This window comes from Pelodiscus sinensis, chromosome 26, assembly GCF_052426305.1.
Source record: "Pelodiscus sinensis isolate ZL-2025 chromosome 26, ASM5242630v1, whole genome shotgun sequence".
NCBI lineage: Eukaryota > Metazoa > Chordata > Testudines > Trionychidae > Pelodiscus > Pelodiscus sinensis.
The window spans coordinates 8,340,976-8,360,237 of NC_143077.1; the positions used below are offsets into that span (position 1 = coordinate 8,340,976).

The 19,262-nt window shown below is 51.4% G+C and overlaps 1 long non-coding RNA gene across 1 annotated transcript; it reads right to left on the bottom strand.

Moving 5' to 3' along the window:
• Positions 1-15,118: 15,118 nt before the first annotated feature.
• On the bottom strand, positions 15,119-18,491 carry LOC142819923 (uncharacterized). Its single transcript, XR_012897607.2, has 2 exons — positions 18,301-18,491; positions 15,119-15,797 (listed from the first exon to the last, which is right to left on the bottom strand). It is a non-coding gene; the product is annotated as an uncharacterized LOC142819923 (long non-coding RNA).
• Positions 18,492-19,262: the final 771 nt, after the last annotated feature.

The window sequence follows — 19,262 nt, forward strand, 5'->3', positions numbered from 1 at the left end:
GGGCTCGGCTGGCTGGATTGGGGCCCGTTGCGGTGTCACTTTGCATTGTGACAACAGCATCTTCCGAACGCTTTGCTGGAGAGTTTGCCTCTCCCCCCCCCCGATAGGGAGAGGGAGATAGTACTCACCCCGCGGCGAGAGGCACCATGGGAAGGCAATGGCTGAAACATCATTTTAGCCCCATTTGACAGTTGGGTAAATGGAGCCCCAATGGGGTAATATGAATGGGGCTGTGATTGACAGAGCCGTGTGAGCTGGTGTAACTAACCCACCACGCAGGTGGACGGAGTGAGGAATGAGGGATGTGAGAGCAGTAGTAAGAAAAGGAACAAAAGGAAGGGGGAAGATCCAGCAAGTGCCTTGGGCTAGCTACAATTAGCAGTGAGGACATCCAATGACTGACTCTATAAGCGACCTCAGACTATCCTGCTGATTCCAGCTGTGAGTATTGTCTGGTCTTTCTCTCCGTGGTGTTCCTCCCATGCAAACAGGACAAAAACGCCCACTTTTGTAAAGCCCTTCGAGATCCATGAGTGAAATGCATCACAGGATGCACCTCTTAGTATCCTTAAAGTGGAAAGAACAGAGACCAAAAGTTAAGCAGGACTCAAACAAGGATCAGACTTGGGTATAGCTGACTAGCATCTCAGGCTGGACCTACACTATAGCGGAAGGTCAAATTACGATAGACAACTTCAGCTATGTTAATTACATAGCTGGAGTCGATGTACCTTCATTCGAGTTTCCGCGTGGTCTCCACAGCGGGAGGTCAGCAGGAGCAAATGCTCCCATTGGCTTCCCTGATTCCTTGTGAGGAACAGTAGGACCAGCGTCGACGGGGGTGCCCTCACTTAATCTTGTTAAAGTGATGCAATCTTAGCTAGACCCCCTAAATCAAACTGGGAAGATCGAGCGCGGCAGCACCATAGCGCGAAATAAAATACGCGATTTGAGCTACACAAATGGCGTATCTTATTTCGATCCTATTTCGCCATAGCTTATTTCATACTTTGGCGCATAACCAGCTATTCTGAAATGTCCCTTACTCCTCATGGAATAAGGTTTACGGGGACGTCAGACTAGCAAGCCTGTTCTATTTTGAAACAACGGGCTTGCTGTGAAGACACAGGATAGCTATTTCAGGATACTCTGGTATCCCGAAATAGTGTTGTAGTGTAGACGTAGCCATAGAAACAAGGCGGAGGAGGTAATATCTTTGTTTAGATCATCTTCGGTGGGTGGACGAGACAAGATTTTGAGCCCCACCAGAGCTCGTGTGCAGATCAGAGATTCATAGGGTTCCAAAACAAACGAGTTCTGCAAGGGCAGGCAGTCCCCATGCTTCAGAGCATAAAACAACCTCTTACCTAACAGGGGTCAGGAGGAAAGATCCCTTGAGAGTAGGTTATTCCATAACGGCAAGGTTCTTGCACTGAGCTCTGCAGCAGCAGTCATCAGCCTCTGTTGGACATGAGACTGAACTAGATAGAGCCTGGTCCAATCCCGTTTGGCAAGTCTTTTGATGCAGGGGAAGCCCCCTTTTCTGCACTTCACACCAGACCCCTGATAAAACCTTGGCGGATAAGAGGCTGGCTGGAGAGAACATCTAGGTTTCTTTGTCGAATGGTGTAATTCTTATGAATATTCACACCCATGTCAGGGAGAAAAGGCTCATTCCCTAATAGCAGGATATCAGTTGGAGCATCATCTAATTGATTACTTGGAAATTACTCTTGGTGGAAAGGGAAGCCCTCTTTACTCACCAGGAACTAATTTCGCTAGCGCCATTCTTTGCTGTGCACAATTAATCTTGTTAAAGTCATGAAATGTTAGTGAGCACTTCACATAAAGATACAGGAAGGAGGAGTTGTCTGAGATGATGAAGATTAATTAATGAGGGGGTAATGGAGGGTGGTTACCTAGGCAAGAGGGTGTGTGGCCCAGTGCTTCATGAGCCAGGCTAGAATGGTGGAGGGAAAATCATCTGAGTCTTTAGGTGGATGGTGATTACCTCCAATGACTGGCTTATATGTATATAGTATTGGTAGAGCAGCATGTCTCCCCATCTGTCATGGGGGAGACCAGTGTTTGAGTTACAATAGCACCAAGAGGCCCCATCGTGCGTTAGGTGCCCCGACGTGCTAAGTGCTGTACAAACACCTCATAAAAGACATTCCCTGACCTGAAAATCATCTCCTCCAAATAGCCAAAGGAAAGATCATGTCATGTTAGAGGTGGCAACCAGAGGTGTTAAGTAACTTGCCCAAGGTCCCATGGGAAGTCAGTGGCAGAACCCACAGCTCCAGCAGTCTAGCTCAGTGCCTTACCCAGCCCATCCTTCCGCCCAGTCCTTGGCTGTTCTCAGGTAGAGAGGGAAAGGCTGTTTTGGTCAGACTTGTAGGGTGTGTCTAGACTACATGCCTCCGTCGACAGAGGCATGTAGATTAGACAGATCGGCAGAGGGAAATGAAGCCGCGATTAAAATAATCGCAGCTTCATTTAAATTTAAATGGCTGCCCCGCTCTGCCGATCAGCTGTTTGTCGGCAGATCGGGGCAGTCTGGACGCGCCGTGTCGACAAAGAAGCCTTTCTTGATCGGCACAGGTATGCCTCGTGAAACCAGGTTTACCTGTGCCGATCAAGAAAGGCTTCTTTGTCGACGCAGCGCGTCCAGACTGCCCCGATCTGCCGACAAACAGCTGATCGGCAGAGCGGGGGAGACATTTAAATGTAAATGAAGCCGCGATTATTTTAATCGCGGCTTCATTTCCCTCTGCCGATCTGTCTAATCTACATGCCTCCGTCGACGGAGGCATGTAGTTTAGACTTACCCGTAGTGACAAAGCGGCTGTGTAACAATGTCGGGGAGAACTTCAAATGCCCCCCCCCCCAACTGAATAATGCCGAGTTGCCATGTGCCTTGGCAAATCTCCCTCAGAACTAATAATAGCAATGTGCTGGAGTTCATTTTATTAGTTTTGCTATGAGAGCGCAGGGCTGAAATCTGAGGATTTCTTTACCCATCTTTGGCCCCGGGACCTGACAAGCATCCATTAAATCAGTTTCACATGCACTTGCCCTCCCCGCATACCGACAAAGGGGAAAAATAGATCAGTGTTGCCCCCCTGTACATAAAGGAAACTGAGGCACAGAGCAATGATGTGTCTTGCCCAAGGTCAGCCAGGAGGTCGTGCCATTAGCCTATGCTCCCTCCAAAGAGATCGCCAGACCTGTTGTGGAGATGCCACAGCCTCCGGGGGTAGACAGCCAAATTCTCTTCCGCTTGAATAAGCGGCAGGTGGTTACTTCAACAGGGGCTGCTCTTCTGTTTGGGTCCCAGCAGGGCGCGTGCGTTCCACTATGGGAAGACAACAAGCCCCTTTGCGAGAGCACTTCAAAAAGGGCGGGGGGGGGGGCAGTTTCCAAACAAAACGCTGTAGTATCTCTGAACACAAGGTTCACATCTCTTCTCCATGGGCCTGCAGAGCCTTGGCTCACAGCCATAGGTTTAACTTGCTCCGTTTTCCCTGCTGCAGCATTGAGTGTGTGGGGTGGGGAGAGGAGAGAAAAAACTGTTATATAGGTTGAACCTCTCTAACCCGGCACTATCTGGTCTGGCAACATCCATGGTCCGGCAAGATCGTAGTTAGCCGGATGTCCACTTCTCATGGGTGTGGCCAAGTTTCCTGCAGACCCATAAAGTTTGTTTATAGCCACCGGTCTTGGTCTTGTTTACAGCCACCGAAGCTGTACCAAGCTACACGATAGCATCCAGGCTGTGAAACCGCATTCAGCACAGAGGGGAGCCTGGTGAACCCAGAACCCAAACCTCCCCCAGGCTCAGGACGACCAGGGTCTGGGTCTGGGATAGGGAGAGTGGCTTAGGCCCACGAGTGTGGAGATGGACTAGGATCCAGTCCCTTCGCTACAGGGGAAGGTCGAATTGAGATATGCAACTCCAGCGACGTTAATTTGTTTGGCAGTTTGTTCACATGTCATGTAATTGGGCCATGAGCAAAGAAATTTCTCTTCCCCCCCCCCCCTTTTCCTGTGGGGCAGAGCTGTCAGCTTTTTCCACCAGTGTCCTGACTGGAAGCAAGGCGTGCATTTTTAACTATGAGGATAATTAACCATGGGAACAATTTACCAAGGATTGTTGTGGAGTCGCTAGCATGGACAATTTTTCAGTCAAGGTCGGGTTGTTTTTCCAAATAACCCACTGGTGGGGATCTAGTTTGGGGGAAGTTTGGGGGAAGTTCTGTGGCCTGTGGCCTGTTATCCGGGGGGGGGGGGGGGGGTGTCAGACAAGAGGATCCCAAAGGCCCCTTCTGGCCTTGGAAGCTAGGAATCCATGCCTCTGTTCCCCAGCACAGGCTGCAAACCCGAAATCAGCCTGCGAGACTGCAAGGACCCTGTCTTGCAATCTCATGCTGCAAGCAATCAAAGGTGCCTCACAAGTGCCTGCAGATTTATTTCCACAGGAGGGGCTTTGCTGGATGCGGTTGATACCTGTCCCCTAAACAACTTCAGCAAAATTGAAGTCAACCCGGCTTCACCTGAAGGATCCCTACAGCCTTTGCCTCTGCTTCAACAAAGTCGTTCTTAAATCACCGCTTACATCACAGCAACGCAGCTCTGCATGCAGAGAAGCATCGAGAGTGGGCAGGATTGGACCCTGAACCTGTAAAATCCCCAAAACATCGAATGTCGTCTTCTGCGTGGCAGTGTCATGTGTAATAACCGGGTAGGAGCCCTCCACACAAAAATCTGAAGACAGGGTGCTGGCAAAGAAACGCTTATTTCGTTGTTGGTGAGACACCGATAATAGAGCACAGCTCCTATAAAGCTACTGCCAAGATGTACACGTCCAATAAATGCTTCATAAAGTTTGCATGAAACTCCTGGTGACCTGCCTTGGAAATGCTTGAGATTAGCAGCCCAGGCTGGTTTGCAGAAGGTGTTGGTATCCACTGCCAGGAGGGCATCAACTAATAAACTGCGGACACAAAGGACGTCGACTTGAACTTGGGCTGCTAAAGCAAAGATGTGCCTCCCTGATCTCCAACTCTGGCAGCTGGCTTTGTGGGACGTAATCCCCCTTCCTCTGCAGAAGGAGGGTGCAGACGGGGAGGAGAGGGGGAGCCCACAGAGCAATCCCACAACAATCGCTGCCTTTTCTATCCTGGCTATTGATCGTCTAAATGGTTGGTTGGTGATTACAATATAAATATAGCTTTTCATGGAGTAGAGGCCTTTTATGGGATCCGCACACACTTAACCACTTAACCCCAGTGACAAAAAGAGCAGTGAATTAACTGTTCAGAGGCTGCTCGTGCAGAAAGGAGAGGCCTCAATAGGATTTGGGGAGCTTGGTGTATAAATTGCTATGCTTCAGAGGTTGTCAATGGGGGCTTTGGAGTCGGAGCATGTGCCAGTCAGGGCTGCGTGGATATGGATGGGGTATCAAATAAAAAAGCAGCTGCTTCCCTTTAATAAAACAATGATTTATTCATAGTGACTCAGGCAGGGGGAGTGGAGGGGAGGAATACATTGCAAAGCACCCTGATGGCCCAGCGACTTAATGCCATCAGCGGCTTTTTTCTTTGGACAATGAGCAACAAAATGCTCCTGGGATGGTTATTAGACAAGGAGCCGTAATAGAGATTGACTGAATTGAACCCTCTCCATGAGCAAGCGCAGGCTGTGAAACCTCATCCGGCACAGAGGTGAGCCTGGCAGACCCAGAATCCAACCCCTCGCCAGGCCCAGGATGACCAGGGTCTGAGTCTGGGATAGGGAAAGTGGCTTAGGCCCAAAGGTGTGGAGGTGGACCAGGATCCAGTCCCTTCACGACAGGGGAAGGTCGAACTGAGATATGCAATTCCAGCGACGTTAATTACGATGCTGGAGTCGACGTACCTTAATTTGAGTTTCTGCGCGGTCTCCACAGGGGGAGGTTGATGGGAGCAAACGCTCCCGTTGGCTTCCATTACTCCTCGTGAGGAGCAGGAGTACCAGCTGCAACAGGGGCACCCTCTGAGTTTGATTTAGCGGGTCTTTACTAGACCCGCTAAATCAAACGCCAGAAGATCAACTGCGGCAGTGTCAATCTTCTACATAGTGAAGACGTGGCTTCAGTCTGAGGCCCTTCCTGGTTTATGGAGATGCAGAAATGAAAGTGCTAGAGTGGTTCAGGGCATCTAGCTGCAGCCCACAGGAGGAAGAGTGGTCAAAACTCTGGCAGGTTCCATTGCCAGTGCGGCCCAGATGCCCTATGTAACCTTAAACAAGTGGCCCAATGGGTGCAATGGAGACAGGCTCCTTCACGACTGTGCCACCAAGCCAGGAGCTCCGAGGACCCTTTCAAGGGCTCACATATGACCTAGGCCCCTGTATTCCTGGCAGAGCAGCAACTTACGGACATAAGAACATACGAACAGCCAGACTGGGTCAAACCAAAGGTCCATCTAGCCCAGGATCCTGTCTGCCAACAGTGGCCAATACCAGATGCCCTAGAGGGAAGGAACACAACAGGCAGCCCTCACGTGATCCCTCCCCTGTGACCTATATCCAGACAAACAGAGGCTAGGGACACCATTCCTACCATCCTGGCTACTTCTTGGCTCCCCATCCTGGAAACTTCTTTTCCAAGGCTCATGACCTCTTTTTGCTAAGTCCAACTCCAGAGCTATTTGGGGTAGGGGAGCAGTCAGGCCTACAGGGAAGCAGCAGTAAAGCAGAGATGGCCGTACAGGAGGAGCAAAGGAGCGCTTTGAGCCCAGAGAGACTCCCTGCTCTCCCCCCCCCCCCCACTTTCTAGTTCTGTTAGTAGCTTATGAAAATCACAGCAGGCACTGCTCAAGAGGCAAGGTAGCCATGCGTGTGAGGCTGGGATTCTGCTGACCTGCCAGCGGCCATGGGCATCCTGGATGAGTCATTTCCTGCCTCAGTTTCCCCTTTATCTGCCTTCTCTGGTTAGATGGTAAATTCTTTGGGGCAGAGACCACATAAGAACGGCCAGACTGGCTCAGGCCAAAGGCCCATCTAGCCCAGTGTCCTGTCTGCCAACAGTGGCCAATTCCAGGTGCCCCAGAGGGAATGAATAGAAAAAGCGATCATTAAGTGATCCCTCCCATGCTGCCGTTCCCAGCTTCTGACAACCACAGGCTGGGAGGGGGGACACCATTCCTACCCAGCCTGACTAATAGCCACTAATGGACCTCTCCTCCATGAATGTAAACGTATGTACGAGACCTAGTTCAAAGGGGCCCCGATCCCATGTTGATCGTCTCCATGCCATTGCCATACAAATAAACCATGATAGCGTAGAAACCCCAGAATCATGACATTAGTTACTCAATGGCTAATATGACCACGTAAGTTTAAAACAAAGAGTCATCAGCTTAAAAAATACCCGTGAGGCTCAGCTCGGGGGATCCCCCTGTAAGAGGGAGACAGACTGGGAACCTTGTACCACACAGGAGAGTTAACCTCAAGGAGGCAATCGGGCTTTTCTTGATGATGGACCTGTGGGTGCTGTCATGAGGGGCCTCACGAGGGCACCGTTGGGGGGGAGGGGCTGGGTTGCTCTTGATTTTCTTTCACGGTCTCTGCTGTTTAGACTGGCGTTTGGCTTGTGTGTTTTGGGGCCTTAGGCTCTGGGATCCCAAAGAGCCAGCCTCAAACGAGTCCTTCTTCTGCTCTACTCTGCATGGATTAGGCCTCAACTAGAGTATTGTGTCCAGTTCTGGGCACCACAGTTCAGGAAGGATGTGGAGAAACTGGAGAAGGTCCACAAAAGAGCAACAAGAATGATGAAAGGTCTAGAGCAGTGGTTATCAACTTTTTTTTTTTGACAAAGTACCCCTTTTAAAAAAAAAGTATAAGTACCCCCAGTACCTACAGTTTTCAGACACACACAATTTTTTTCTAACGTTGCAACACATTTGTTTAAATGACCTAATCGTAGCCAGGCAGGCAATGAAATTTTGGGGTGTAAAAAGTACAATAATAATAAAATCCTGTAAAACTTAAAACAAAAATTCAGTTTTCTCCAAATTTCAGCGCTGTTGACAAACCTCCCACACTTCTCTCGAGTACCCCTAAAGATACTCGTACCACTGGTTGAGAAACACTAGTCTAGAGGACATGACCTATGAGGGAAGACTGAAAGAATGGGGTTTGTTTAGTCTGGAAAAGAGAAGACTGAGAGGGGACATGCTAGCAGCTTTCAAGTACCTAAAAGGATCTTAAAAGGAAGAGGGAGAAAAAATGTTCCCCTTAACTTCTCTTGAGAGGACGAGAAGCAATGGGCTTAAATTGCAGCAAGGGAGGTTTAGGTTGGACCCCTTGGTTTTGGCCCCACCCCAGAGCCGAGGGGGGCCCCACAAAATCTACTAGCCCCAGACCGCCAGAGGAGGTAATCTGGCCCTGGTGAAAGACTGTCAATAAGGGTGTGTCTAGACTACATGCCTCCGTCGACGGAGGCATGTAGATTAGACAGATCAGCAGAGGGAAATGAAGCCACGATTTAAATAATCGCAGCTTCATTTAAATTTAAACGGCTGCCCTGCTCTGCCGATCAGCTGTTTGTCGGCAGAGCGGGTCAGTCTAGATGGTCCCCTGTTGACAGAAAACCTTTTTGTCGACCGCCCCGTTATGCCTCGTGGGATGAGGTTTACCGGGGCGGTCGACAAAAGGGTTTTCTGTCGACAGGGGAACGTCTAGATTGACCCGCTCTGCCGACAAACAGCTGATCGGCAGAGCGGGGCAGCCATTTATATTTAAATGAAGCTGCGATTATTTAAATCACGGCTTCATTTCCCTCTGTCCATCCATCTAATCTACATGCCTCCGTCGATGGAGGCATGTAGTCTAGACACACCCTAAGAGAGAAAAGTTTTCAGTTGGCAGGTGCTCCACAGCACCTAAGAGCAAGGAAAAGGTTAAATGAAAGAGTGGGTTAAAGTCACATAAAGCCCATGCAAAATACACAGGCCAAGCAAGAAGTATCAGTCACCCAAGAGCAATTAGAGGCAGGTGGCCAGTAGCGCAACCTCGGAGTCAGGATGCCTGGGTCCTATTCCTATTATTTCAGGCAAATAACTGAGTGCCACTCTTCCCAGCTGTCAAGCCAGGACGAAGCAGGTCCACCCCCCTGGAGACCGAGATGGAGTTCGTCAGTGTTTACAAAGCACGCAGCGACCGAGGGGTGAAAATGGCTAGAGAACGGTTAATATGCTCTTTGTGTTAGCGAGGACGAGTTGCTACAAGCGTCGTCCTGCGGGGGGATCTGCTCACGAATCCCCATGAAAACGCTGAAATGCAAGGAGAATGGGGAAACTTCCCCGGGTGATTTTCCCATCCAAAATGTCAGTGGAACTGGCCTCAGCCTCCACCTGCCAAGTGTAACGCGTCTGGCACAGCTGCATATGCTGATGGAAAACGATCCCATCCGAAAAAGTTGCCACCAGGGCTACAGGGCAGATTGTGGTCTAGGATCTGCCCCGGCATCTTCTGCTCTGGACTCTCAGCCCCCCGCGAAGTCACGCTCCTCTTTGTTCCTGGGCCGTGGTGCCCTCCATCCTAACCTCGCTTTAAAATGTAGCTTTTCCGGGGGACTCCATTCCACAAGGCTGTTCCCTGCCTGGATCCTGATTTGTTGCAGCTTCTGAGAGATGGACCAGTGTAGCGTCTTGTTCTACCGCAGAAACACACAGCTGTGCTGCAGGTGGATTGGATTTCCATGCCAGCTGCTGGGACCAGAGCTCAGGGCCTGGCACACCCCAGCCAATGCGCAGGGCGGGTGTGCTCCGGGCTCTTGCTAGCGAGCAGAGGATGAGCCATAGTGATAATGGCGGGAACCTGAATAATCCCGGAGAGCTCCAGATTTGAATCTGTGTCTTTAATCTGCATCCCTGAGCAATCAAACCAGGAGAGCTGATCCCCATGTTTCCACCCCGAGGAACTAAAATGAAGTGACGCAGCGTCTAGCCATTTTGAACAGCCTGGGACTGCAGCAGGCAGGGAGCTTGCTGCAGGATTGTGCAGGGCTGCTGGCCGGGAGCTGCCTACCTAAGCACCTCTCAGCCACAGTCTGCCTCTGACACCCCAGCCCCTCCTCCTGCAACTTCCTGCCCCAGGCCACCATCCCTTCCTGCCCCAGGTCATCACCCAAACCCTCCCTTATTTCAAGAGGGATAAAGGATCTTTCAGAAAAGGCTTTACTTTCCGAAAGATCAGCGTCTAGACTCGCGCTTTTCTCCGGCAAAGCTCCGTGCCGAAAAAAAGCGGCAGCTATTTTTATGCTAATGAAGCGTGGGAGATTTAAATCCCCGTTTCATTAGCAATTGCGATACGTCTAATTTACATCCCTTTTCTGAAAAAGGGATGTAGTCTAGACGTAGCCCTTATGTGCCAGTGCGGGAGAAGGGAGGGCCTTCAGGAACCTCAGCTTGAGAAAGAAATTGCTGTCCTGCTCTTGGGAAGGGTCTCTGGGTCTGGTGCTCATATAAGACCCGTTTCACTGGAGTTACTCCTGATCTGCACCATTATGAGAGCAGAATCAGGCAAGATGTATTTATTAAGGCCCCTATGCACAGCGCCTCAAGGGATCAGTCCCACACCCAGTCACACGAGCAGTTGACCTGTCAAGACCATGTTTGTCAGCAATAAAAATTTGTGGCCCCTGGAGGCCTAAGGTGTTGGTGACACCAGACCTGCTGGGGCTTCTCTCCTACTGCAAACACAATGAAAGTGAGAGAATCTTGGGCTCAGTCCCTTGCTGCTCATTGCTAAAGCCCCATACACAACCGCCGGCCACCCACAAGTGTCCATCCCACCGCAGCCACCCATACGCGGATGTTGGTTCTGCTGCCCTAAGGAACAGCCTGTAAGGGTAGAGTCATCCCTGGCCGTGGCACGAGGGCTGTGCCGATCCGCAGAACTGAAAAGAAGCTGCCGTTTGGGTAGGCGACACACAAATCCATTCCTTCCCCTCCTGTCCAACCGGGGAAAAAGAAGGGCCACAAGAGGGATTTCATTGAAGTCTCTAAAAGCTTAAGCAGAGCCGATCAAGGCAGGCCAAGGCCCTATTTTTAGCCCCACGCAGATGGAAGGATAAAAGGGGGCCGTGGATGGAAATGAAAGACAAACAAACGCCAAGCAGATGTTGGAAGAGGTGTTCTCCCACCCTCGGGACGTGTGCGCGCACAGACAGCTGGAGCGGCAGAGGTACCACCGGGGTCAGTCCCAGAGCACTGGAACTTCATGGGAACTGAGGAGCCGGGACATTAGCCTCCTGGATGCCCAGCAAAGCTGGAGCAAAGCTAATGGGACTTGGAGCCCCTAACACATTGGAGACTCCACTGAGAGGACCAGTCTTGCCTTACACCCCCGTCCCCCATCCCCCCACCCAATGAACTCATCCTCCTCCCAAGTAAACAGCCTATCGGTCAACAGCTGCTCTGCCTCCTCCTTCTTTCCCAGCTCCTTCAGCCCTTGGGACCCAGACCACGAGCCTCACCTCTCTTGGGGGGAGGACAGTTATAGCAAAAAAATGAAAAGGGGCCTGTTTAGCTAGTGGCAGTGTTCCCTGTAAGCTGGGTGCTTGGACAGCCGCCCAGGAGCAATTCAAATGCTGCCCCACTGATTAGCAGAGTGTCTGTGTGTTTCTATGGTGGTGCACATCTGCACATGCCTTGGTGCACATGACAAAATTTATTCTACCCGTGAATGGGAAAAGTTAGAGGGAACATTGGCTAGCGGTGGCATTTCTTATCCGCTTGGCCTCCGTGCACTGGTAAGAGCCCAGGAGGAGGGACTCCCTGTAAGGCATGTACTTTTGCTGAGGTACTTGGCCAATACAGCCCCCTTACCTAATGCAGTCTTGTCACCTTCTGGCCAGAGAGCAGACGGGGAGTTTGAATCCCATGATGCCTGGGGTTGGACTCAGTCGCCCATTTCCTTACAGGAGAATGGTCTGGTAGCTGAAGCAGGGGAGTGAGGTCATCAGGATTCCTGGGTCCTGTCCCCAGATCTGTCACTCATCGTTTGTGTGAGTGCCAGCAAATCACTGAGCCTCTGGGTCTCCCCCTGGAAAAGGCAAATAGCCATCTCGACCCATCTGCTGAAGGGCAGTTCAGAGGCTTAACCTGATACAAGCTGAGCTCATCTGCTGGAACATGACAGGCCTTCCAGGAGGGCAGTGTGTGGCTAGGGTAGCATTTGCTTCCTATGTGGCCACAAGCCAGTGAGAAGAAAAGCCCCCAGACAAAACAGACATATGTGGGGCTGCAGTGTTCCCTGTAAGGTGTGCAGAGAGATTCGAATGCTCTGCCAGCTGATTAGCCGAGTGCCATCGATAGGGTTTTTGTGTTTGTTTGTTTCCATTGTGGTGCACATTGGCACATGTCTTGGTGCACAGAAAAAAATATTCCGCACACAGATGGAAAAAATTAAGGGGAACATTGCAGCAGGGGCTGACCCCCTCTTCAGCCACAGTGTGACTGATTGGCCAAATATGATATCCATGCCTATGTGTAGGATGCAGCATGTCTCCGCCATGCCGCAGAGAGACCCAACTGGTTTTGAAGGGAGCTCTGCATAGCCCCTAGAAAAACAGGCCATTGGACCCGAGCTGTGAAGGCAGATGCCTGGGGTGCTTTCTGGGGAGACTGCCAAGGCTGCGCTCTGTAGCAGAAAGGGGCTTGGGGGGAGAGCAGTTTTTACAAACAGCTTGGAAGTAAACAATGAGGTTATAAAAGTTCATGTGTCTGTGCTTTAAATAGTCCCTGACTAACTGCCCCCTGGGCCCGTCTGGCTGCGCGTGCATTGGCTCCCGAATGACATTCATTGCATCGCACCAGGAAGCCCGATGGGTGGAAAATTTTAACAAGAGCCTGGGAAGGCGGTTTTGGTGAGCAGCGAATGGGAGAGTACAGGGGACAGTCTGCGCTCACTGGATGCCACTCCCTGCCCCTGCCGCTGCCCCATTCCCTGTCCTGCCCCTCTCCTCCAGGAAAAACACCAGCTTCCCCCACCCTGGGAATGCAGGCTGAGGACGAGCAGAGAAAGGAGAGACCTGAAGGTGATGGAGAAAAGAGAACACATGGAGAAATGTGCATGTTTTCTCTTATGGGGAAAAGCAGGCTTGTCCTGGGTCGGCAGTAATGTTCCCTCTGATTTTTTTCCCCATCCATGGGCGGAATAAATTTTGTTCTGGTGCATCAAGGCACATACAGAGGTGCACCACCAATAGAAACATATTCTGCCAGCTGGGGGAGGCTGCGGACATTCTGCTAACCAACTGGGCGGCGTTTGAATCTCTCCTGGGCAACCGGCGAAGGGTTCAGCTTACAGGGAACACTGGTCGGCAATGGGGAACCCACAGGGGTCCGGCCTCACATGTGCTGAGTGTAAACCCGCTGCCATTAGATTGTGAGTCAGAGGTTCGAGCTCCGGCATGTTTGAGTGGATTCAGAATCAGGCAACGTGCGTCCATTCAACCCATCTGCAGCTGCAGCTGGATACACATGTTCACATGTGCACGTGCACTCACACCTGCTGGCCAAAACCATGCCCACCTATAGTGTATTTCCAGAAACAAAGAGAGGGGGTTAGCTTCCCAGTGCTGGTACACCCGTATCCTGTTGGTTCCCAGATCCCACCTCAAGCCTTCCAACCACACCATCTCTGGGGAGTCTCTTTGCTTCTTACTTTCAGGATGCTGTCAATCTCGCCTGGCTCTCCAGGAGTCTAAAGATGGATTCTGGCATCTCTGAGGTGCCGGACACACATGCTCGCTGGAAGAGAACCGAAGGATGTCCCTGTTTCAGCGACACATGGCCCTCTGCAGCCAGCTTCAAGTGTCCCTTGTGCCAGGAGGAGGAGAGAAAAACCCTTGGCAGGCATTTAGTACATCAACTTCCTGGTCAGGAGCAAGTCTGCCGGCAGCATGAACTCCGGTGCCGGTGCGGAGGCTGCTGCCGGGGTAGAACCACGTGCTAGTCAGTAACAGCTGGTGGTTGGTATTTTGTTTAATTCCTCAGGGAACCTTAATTCCCTCGGCCTGGGTGACTGCACTGGCGAACCAAGGATACGAAGGGTGCTCTGCACAACCGACGCTGAGCGGGAAAGGTGGAGACAGGTCAGGGTAGCACCGGAGATGTTCCTCCTCACACGCCTGTCAGGACTTGGGGGGGGGGGGGGGAAATCCACTACTCCACTCCAGTCCAGAAAATCCTTCCCAGGTCTTAACACAAGCCTGCAGGGAGATGGCTTTGGGCATTTAGACATGTTGTAGGGTGCTGGTGCAATGCAGACATGATGCCTAGACCTCAGTATGGACCTGGCTATTGAGATATAAGGAGACCTCAGTCACATGGGACAACAAAGCAGGGTCCCACGGGGCAAATCACTTTGGAACATAGGAGTTGCCATATTGGATCAGACCCATGGTTCAGCTAGACCTGGGCTGGGGTCCTCACGAGGGCCAGGACTTGTCACTAGGTTTTTGGCCTGCCCGGGTTCTACTCCAACTTGATACACCAGCCATATGGTTCTGCTCACAGGCCTTTGGCAAGAGTAACAGACAACACCTAGGATGAAAAATGAAGACTTAAAAAAAAAAAAAAAGCCATCCCAACGGCTTCAAACCTGAGTGAAACAAGGGGTCCGGACCTTATTGCCGGAGGATTATGATCTAATCCAGTTTGTTCATTCCTAATTTTGTCCTTTGCAGATGTGCTGAGGCTTTGGCCAACTGTGTTGCCCCGTCAAAGCGTTTCATCCTTCTTTCTGTCAATATCAGAGAAATAAATTGGCCAACTCTCTGGGGCGAAGGCTTGTGGGGCTGTTTCTGTGCGCTCATGCAGAGCTTTACTCTCACCCCACGGACCAGGGGAGAAGGAGCTGCTCCCGCCAGATGTATTATCATACTTTTTGGCTCATGTAATACATTTCCCAAAGAACACACACACTGAGCAAGCGAGATCACAGAGCTGAGGCTACCATAATAAGGCCAGATCAGGCTGTGATATCATTCTCCCAGGAGGGACCTGCTCATGGATTGATATTCCAAGACCACAGCCCTCACAGAAAGCACAATGGGGAACACATGTCGGCTTTAATCGACTGTTGCTTTAATTATCCTCTTTATATTATGTGATTGTATTTTTAGATGTTGCATTTATTCTGAGCTTTCTGCTAATTTGGCTTCCATTACTGTGAATCCACTATTTTGCTCCCCACTGCCTAATATCCATGGGTTATGGTCAAGTGTCATCGTTAGTCAAGGATTCCTCTTGTCTCTTCTGAACAGGATAAGGGAAAGTCCTCATTTCCAGAAGTCTCTCTGTGGGATAATGAAGAGCCTATCTGCATACGCTGTAATAATCAGTAACCCCTATTAGAGGGTCTCCATGAACACTAATGATCCTGGAATTTTGGTATTTATTGTTCTCTCTTCTGGCACCAGTTTCTGATGCCAGCAATGGCCCTCTGTCGCCTGATAGCAAATTGCTGAGGAAATTAGTGGTGTGTAAGTTTAGTTGGTTTTTGTTTCACACGTACCCTATCAGTTCTGAAAGTCTTCCCAAAACTGAGCATTTGCTCGCACAGAAAGAATTTGGAAGACTGTGGGTAATGCCATGCGGGGACTCCTGCCTTAACCATATCATAACCATTTTGCAGTGATGTAAACAGAAACACAGAAAAGTACTGGGACTCTCTGAAGGCCATGAAGCAGGTAAGTGGCAGGCACGTGTCTAGCCTCCGAGTTCTCTGCTCCAATGACCAGACTACAAACAAAACAAAACCAAACCAGAGGAAGTGTGAATTGGTGAACTCCGCGGAGCGTTTAAATCATACAAATCACAGCCTTCCTGTCGCAAGTTACAGCGCAGGGAGGCCTGCTGGATCTGAATATTGTTGCATTTTATTGCTCCTCTGTGACTTCCGCAAAGAAGAATTGACATTTGCTGATGATACTGCCTTTCCCTGGTGGAGGTGCAGTGCAGCCTGGGAGTGTAAACAAGGTTAACAGAACTGGCCAGGACCACGCACTGCAGAGAGAGAGCGAGAGCTTTACAGTTAATCTCTGAAAGGCCCAGTTTGTGAGGGGACACAGTGCCCGCAGAGAAGGGGCGATTGACAGGCCTGCTAATCCCAGGGAGGGCCTGATTGACAGCTGTTGTAGCCAACGCCCAGGGCCTCTTCACAGCTCACTGAAGTGAAATGTGCGGTCAGAGAAGGAGAACTTGTCCCCCGAGGGGCATTCAAGACCTTTAACCTGTTTTCTTCCCTCCCCATCCCCCCGCCCTCTTCTCCATGTTCCGCTGCCTTAGCCAGGTGCTGAGAAGGCTCAGGGCCGGCTGAAACCTCCGCCTAGCAGGGCTGGCACTGCATGGAAGGGGGTTAACGTGAAGCAGGAGATCTGGAAAACGCCTGGCCTTGCTGGTGCAGGAGTAAGCCCTGCTGGACTGGGGATCGTGCAGCAAGCACAAAGTATTTGTGAGCCACGCCAGCGTGTCTTGTCAACCTGAGTGCTCCCCTTGCTGGCCTCCTGCTCATTGCAGTGCCCCTAACTCCAGCACGGGGCACCTGGTCTTTGTTCTGTTTTGTCCTCTGTAGGGTTGTCACGTAGGGTTGCCAGGTGTCCGCTATTCTACCAGACAGTCCACTGTTTCTGCTCTTTGTCTGGTTAAAAAAAAAATCAGAGAATACCGGACATGTGCAATGTCCAGTATTCTTTGATTTTTCTGGCTGCGCACCGGACGGAAGCCTGGTGTGGGCAGGGGGAGTGGCTGGAAGGCGGGGCCACGATCAGCGCTAGGTGCCTGTGATTGCGCAGAAGCCTGGTGGGGGCTGGGGGAGTGGCTGGAACTCCCAGGCTGGGAGGCGGGGCCACGATTGGCGCTGGGAGTCCCAGCTGGGAGGCGGAGCTGCAATTGCCGGTCTGGGCCCGTCAGAAGGGGAGGAGGGAGTGGCTGGGGAGCAGGGCCGGACGGAGGCATGGGAGAGCCGGGCAGCTGCCCACGGTGCCAACCGATAGGGGGCGCCTGATGGCAGCTGTAAGGGGCACGCAGCATCCCTTATAGCTGCCATCAGGCGCCATGTGCCCGGCTCCCGCAGCGCCGGCCCGCCCGCATCCCCGCGGTGCCGGCCAGCAGCGACCTTTCCCCCATGGCCTTGGGGCCCTACACTGCCCGGTGCACGCGCCAGCAGCGACAGCTGAGCCAGACAGCCGGGGGCGGGCGCCCGGGGGTGGCGCCGCATGCCCGTGCCCAGGGCGTCAGAATGCCTCGGGCTGGCCCTGCTGGGGAGGCAGTACTTATTATCCTGCGCTCCTTTTTTTTTTACTTGACAAAAATTTTTAGCCTGCATTGGGGTTTTTTTTTGCTTGACCAAAATACCACATGTCCGGTATTTTTGGGGGGGTCCATCTGGCGACCCTAATTGTCAGGTGTCCAGTATTGACCCAGACAGTCCAGTATTTTTGCCTCCTGTCCGGTAAAAAACAATTCAGAAAATACCAGACACCTAAACTGTCTGGTATTTTCTGATTTTTTCCCAGCCAGGAGGCACCCAGCCAGGTGCTTACCTGGTTCCACAGGGGAGCTGTCTGGCCCGGAGCAGGAAGACGAGATGGCAGGGCCAAAAAGCCTCAAAAACATTTCTTAAAGGGGCCATGCTGGTTTTGTTTGGTTGGTTTTGCTCAACAACTTCGGACTCCCCGTTTTTTTCCCCTCCACAGAATTCCCCCCCCCTTTTTTTTTTGGGTGGGGAGGGGGTGTTTGGGATTTTTGGTTAAACCATCTGGCAACCCTACCTCTGGGTGCAGGGGGAGGGAGAAAGTGTGAAGCAGATATACCAGAGAGTTTGAATTTGGGTTTGTTCTGATATTCGTGATTGTGAAATGGCTGGACAGTGTCTTGGGTGGGGGAGGGGGCAAGTCCCGCATGTGTGAATCTGTACATGTGCACACACCCTCATATGGATGCCGGCACACACGTGTGGGTGTATGGTAACCAATGCATGTTTGGGCATGCGGCTGTGTCGGTCTAGCCATGTGTTTGTGCGTGTGAGAGTTCCTCAGTGTGTGTGTAAGAGAGAGAGAGAGCATGCACACACAGGTGGCAGGCGCCTGCATGCATCTAGCAGTAAAATAGTTGCATGTATTTATCCGGTAGTATATTCGAGATCAGACATTCTCCTTCCTGCCACTCCCCCACTCCCGCTCCCCTCAGGTTCTTTGAGCCAGAGGAGACAACGGTCCCTCCCTGGTAAAACCCCTCTGCTCACCTTGCAGTCCGGTTTGCTGTGGGTTGGGCGGCACGGCCAAGGGATCGCTCCTCCCCATCCTTCCTTGGTGCGGGAGGGGAGGGATCAGCCCAGCTGCCTGGGACACCCGCCCACCCCCCGGTCCTGGATTCGCAGGCTGCGTCATGCTGCCCTCTCACTGGGCCTGTAATGGAGCAGAGGCAGGAAGGGAAAAGCCATTTTTCTAATCTGGTATTTAATTAGGGAAGGTTGGGTGTGTGGGTTTTTTTTTTTTCAAAGTCCCCCTTCAGGCTGAATGTAAAATAGGAATGTGGAAATGCCACCTATTAATATCCCGAGCAGCTGAGGACGCGGCATTAGCTCCTCGCCTCGGCGATTAATTGTGCTTTTTTTCGCAGAAATGAGGCTATATTAGCCATGGTGGCTGGAATTTTAAACAGCGTGAAGAGGTTCCAGCCTGCGCTGCCGTAGCTCATGGAGGGGGGCACCATAGCACCGCCCACAGCGGGAGTGGACCGGGACCTCAGGAGGGGGGGCCAAGCAGTCAGTGCTGCTCAATTTCCTCCCCTCCCCCCGTAAATGCTGTGCAGTACTATGCTCATAGAAGCTGTGGAATGGGGACTTGCAGAACTTTAACGACTCAAGCATGGGACTCAGACTGGAGATCTGTCTCTGCTCCGGAAGGGGAGAACATAAGAACGGCCGTACTGGGTCAGACCAAAGGTGCCCTAGAGAGGGTGGACCTAAGACAATGATCAAGCGATTTGTCTCCTGCCATCTCTCTCCAGCCTCTGACAAACAGAGGCCAAGGACACCATTTTATCCCCTGGCTAATAGCCTTTTATGGACCTAACCTCCATGAAATTATCTAGCTTCTCTTTAAACTCTATTATAGTCCTAGCCTTCACAGCCTCCTCTGGCAAGGAGTTCCACAGGTTGACTACACGCTGTGTGAAGAAGAACTTTCTTTTATTAGTTCTAAA